We start from the raw sequence: 4955 nt of genomic DNA on the forward strand, positions 1-4955 counted from the left end.
TATATATATATAGCCAACTGCACTTTCCCCCTCCCACGTATTTTCATAAGCACCTGTCAATGGTTAAAATTGTGTCCCCAAAAAATACATGTATCAATTTGGCTGGGCCATGATTCCCAGTATTGTATGATTGTCCACCATTTTGTTATCTGATGTTATTTCCCTATGTGTTGTGAATTCTATCTCTATGATGTTGATGAGATGGGATTAGCGGCAGTTATGTGAACTCAATCTACAAGATTAACCTACAGTTTAAGCCAATCTCTTTTGAGAAATAAAAGAGAGAAGCGAGCAGAGAGACAGGGGACCTCATACCACCAAGGAAGAAGAGCAGGAGTGCTTGTCTTTTGGACCCGGGGTCCCCGCGCTGAGAAGCTCCTAGTCTAGGGGAAGATTGATGACAAGGACCTTCCTCCAGAGCTGACAGAGACAGAAAGCCTTCCCCTGGAGCTGGCACCCTGAATTCAGACTCTCATAGCCCCTAGACTGTGAGAGAATAAGTTTCTCTTTGTTAAAGCCATCCACTTGTGGTATTTCTGTTAGAGCAGCACTAGATAACTAAGACAGCACCAGATAACTAAGACAGCACCCTACGCTAATTTTTTTTTACATGTTGATGTAAGATGTAAAAAAAATTAGCAAAGCGTGCTTGCAAATATACCTAGGGAGGAGCGGGGAAGGCCCGGTTGGCAAAAAACGCATAACACGTGCAATATTTTTGTAGAAATACAGTATTTAGGCATAGAGTTCTTTAAATTTAACTTGTTGGGGTTTGCTGAGCTTCTTGAATCTGTAAGTTTATGTCTTTCACCAGATTTGAAAAGTGTTCAGCCAGTATTTCTTCAAAGACTTTTTTCTACACCACACATTTTCTTCACTTTTTCTGGAGTTCCAATAAATAAATAGCTTTTTGCATAGTTCTTGAGGCTCTGTTCCTTCTTTTTTTCCATATTTTTTCTCTCTGTTTCCAGAGTGGATATTTTCTATTGATCTATTTTCAACTCTTTTAGTTTTTTTCTCTGTCATCACCATTCTGCTGTTGAGACTTTCGAATGAATTTTTTATTTCTACCATTGTATGTTTAACATGTAAAATTTTCCTTCGCAAATAGCGTCTATTTATCTTTCCATTTATTTAAAAAGTATTCCTGTTATTTCTTGGTGCATGATTAGAATCGCATTTTAAAATTTGTGTTTTGTGATTTTAAGACTATAGGTCTTCTTATATTTTATAGAAAATGTTGGTATTTTTTTTTTTAGCGTTCACCTGACCCAGTTATGTTCAGGCTGCAAGTTCTATCCCGTCTTCTGTATTCTGTGGCTCAAATGTTAGTTCAATTTTTGAAGGCTTTGCAGTGATATTCAGGTCTAATCTATGTGAGTGCCACTCAGTCTGGGACCTTGATGGTGTTCTAACCCATAGTGTAGCTCTTGAAGAATTTGATATGCTTCTTAGGGTCAGAGCAAGGCATATGCAACTGGGGGGTGAACCAGGAGTTCATGACAATTTTATGGAACCTCTTTCTTGCACTGCCTCCTCTCTTTCGCTCTCTGAGTTCTGAAGGAGTGCTTTCCTGGCCTAGTGGCAAGAATGCTGGGGCTTTAATCTCTTCGTTATGTCGTGCACTTAAGTGACTGGTTCTGCCTATGGGGCCAAAGCACTCGACAACCAGCCAAAAGGTTGGCAGTTTGAACCCACAAAGAAGCGCCTTGAAGATAAGCCCGGCAATCTGCTTTCGAAAAGTCACACACACACTTTGAGGCAGAATTGACTAGATGTCAACTGATAGCAAGGAGAGAGAGAGAGAAATATAGTCTGGCAAGAGAGAAGAATGCTCCTCTTCCAGAGTTTTAGGTGTTTGCTTACCTGCCTCCCTCTCTCCTTTACGGACCCTCTTTCCCACTCGATACGAGAAAGGGCTTCTCTTGGAGCTGTTTCTACCCACAACTGGTGTGTAGTCATAGGATTTGGGCTCATTTAATTTCAGCCTCCGGAATGTTCATACTTTAGGTTCTGGTTTCCTCCCCAGCCACCTTCAGCCATTTCCTTTGCAGAGTCCTTAGATAGCTGTCCCATGCATTTGTCCAGATACTTAGTTGTCAAATATCAGCATAGCCTACCAGGGAAGTGTTGGCTGTGGTAATGGGGAGAAGGACTCTACACGGAAGGAGTTGCAAGATCTGGCTAACTTGTGTGAGCAGGACAGGGGTGTGCTTAGGAATGAATGCTGAAGGTGCTGAATCAAGGGGAGTTAATAGGAAGTTGGGTGAAGGAGAGTTTGTTGATATGAGGGAACTCTCCCCTAACAAGGACTTATTGCCATAGCAAAGCTCTGGGAATGGGTTTAATATGCTGCTGGGATTGCTCTTGGAAGCTTGGAAAAGGCAATGGCCCGTATTCTGTGAAATAGAAGTGCTAGAACTGTTATGTCAGTTGTTGGAAGACAGGATAAAAGTCTCCAATACGTGGGTATGCCAGAGTTAGTTTTCTATAAAACCATTTCTTGGAGGTCCTGAAGGACACCCATTTTATCAAATCAGTAAGGAATGTAGAGTTGAGCGGAGCACCAGCAACAGTGAACTTACTGATATCTGTTCTCTATAGGGGGTCCCTGGGTGCCACAAACAGTTAAGTGCTTGACTGCTAGCTGAACGTTTGGCACTTTGAACCCACCCAGAGGCACCTCAGAAGACAGGCCTGGCGATCTGCTTCTGAAAGGTCACAGCCTTGAAAACCCTATTGAGCAGTTCTACTCTGCAACATGAGGTCATCATGAGTCCGAATTGACCTGATGGCAGGTAACAACAAAATAATTTCTGTAGGCTCAGGTTGTTAGTGGGAGCTGGACTGCCTAGTAGCAGTGCAAATAATGGAATCCCGTGCAACGGAGGCCAGGTGGAAGTACTTAAGTGTCAGAAACAAGATGTGTGTAATTACCATAATGGTCAGTAGGTCAAAGTATTAGTTATCTATTGGAGCATAACAAATTATCCCAAAACTTAGCATGTGTGAGATAAATGGAAAAATATTCAACTCATGCTGATAAATTTGGAAGTAACATAGATTTTTGGTATGGCTCAACATAGTTTTAAGGTGAAAGAATAAACTAGAAAATTTAAGTAACAAGTATAAGTATTAAAAGAGTTTTTTTTTTTTTTTTTTTTTTACTGTTGATATAATTGCATACCTGGCTACAAGGCAACTATATTAAAATCAGTGGTTTCTCCCCAACATAGACATCCAAAAAACAAACCAAACCTGTTGCTGTTGAGTCAATTCTGACTCATAGTGACCCTATAGGATAGAGTAGAACTGCCCCATAGGGTTTCCAAGGATCAGCTGGTGGGTTTCAACTGTCAACCTTCTGATTAGCAGCCAAGCTCTTAATCACTGCACCACCAGGGCTCCAATGTAGACGTAAGAGTCTAAAATTGGCAAGGGTGCGAGATACAGACCGTTCTCTTTCCCCTACTTCTTTACTGTATCAAATTGTCTCCAAAACTATAAAATATTTAGGAAAACATTGTTTTGACTAGGACAGCAAAGGACCTATATGAAGAAAACTAATGTATTAAATCAAATGAAACCTGAATAAGTGCAAAAAATATGCCATATTTCCAAACGGGGAGTCTTGTCAAATAAATGGAAGCCCCCCAAACTAATAGATGAATGTAATGCATTTCCAGTTAGAACATTTACATAGTTGTTTTTGAATTATATACAGTAATCTTAAGCTACAAATAGTATAATATATAACAAAGAATGTTGTTTTTAGGAGCCACCAAGTCAAGTTTTGACACACAGAGACCCCATTTGACTGCCCCATAGGGTTTTCTAGGCAGTAGGTAGTAGGTCTTTCTCCTGCAGAGCTGATGGATAGGTTTGACCTGCCAACCTTTCTTTCCATTAGCAGTCCAGTGCTTAATCATTGCAACACCAGGACTCCTTTACCAAAGAATAAACATGGAAAAGCAGGATAGTTACAGGTGTCGACCTCAGCAAGTAACAGAACATCAATATTACATAGCATAGAAACTGACAAGTAGACCAGTGAAACAGAAAATCTACTAAGAAATCACAATAACCATTGATACAAAGGTGGTATTTCAAGACAATTTTATTTATTTAATAAATGGTGCTGACTCAACTGATCATTCTGGGGCACAGGGCTTGCAAAAAATGTGATACACAAATCATAGATCTGGAAAATTATGTGAAATGTAGATGACAAGGATTAATAACGATTTCCATTTTATACAAGAAGGATAAAAGTTAAGCACTTGAAAAATGAGCAGTGAATTCAAGCAGACTATTCAGAGCAAATCCACATGCCCAATAAACATAATCAAAGTTGTTAAAAAAAAAAAATCACTGGTAGTTAAGAAAATATCCAAGTCCCAGTGAAACTGGCACAATTTAAAAATCAACACCACCTATGGCTGGCTGGGCTGTGGGGAGAAGGATACCCTCAGACATGGCTGGAAAGGTATATTACAACAGCCTTTTAGGGAAAAGACACGGACTTGGTTCTATACTTTTAAACCATCCTTTGAACTGGAAATTTCACTCTTTAGAATCTATACCACACACACACACAAAAAGAACCTGTAATACACAAAGGATGGTTATAATTAATAATGACAAAAAATTGACTGTCCATTGAAGGTGGAATGATAATTTATGGTAAAGCTACATCATCAATAAAATTAGGGAGTCATTAGAATGAAAAAGAGTTGTAGTCATGGAGTAGGAGAAATCTCTGTGAAGTATTATTGAAGGAGAAAATCAAGATGCAGAGAAGTATATATAAAATGAGCACATTTGGGTAAAACAATAACAAACGTTTGAATATGCTTGAATACCTATTTATGTGTGTATATAAATGAGCAGATGAGGATATATCTGTGTGTGTTTGTTTACGCAAGGATAAGATAGACTACTTACCAGATTGTTAC

This window comes from Trichechus manatus, unplaced genomic scaffold (genome assembly GCF_000243295.1).
Source record: "Trichechus manatus latirostris isolate Lorelei unplaced genomic scaffold, TriManLat1.0 scaffold00186, whole genome shotgun sequence".
NCBI classification, from domain to species: domain Eukaryota; kingdom Metazoa; phylum Chordata; class Mammalia; order Sirenia; family Trichechidae; genus Trichechus; species Trichechus manatus.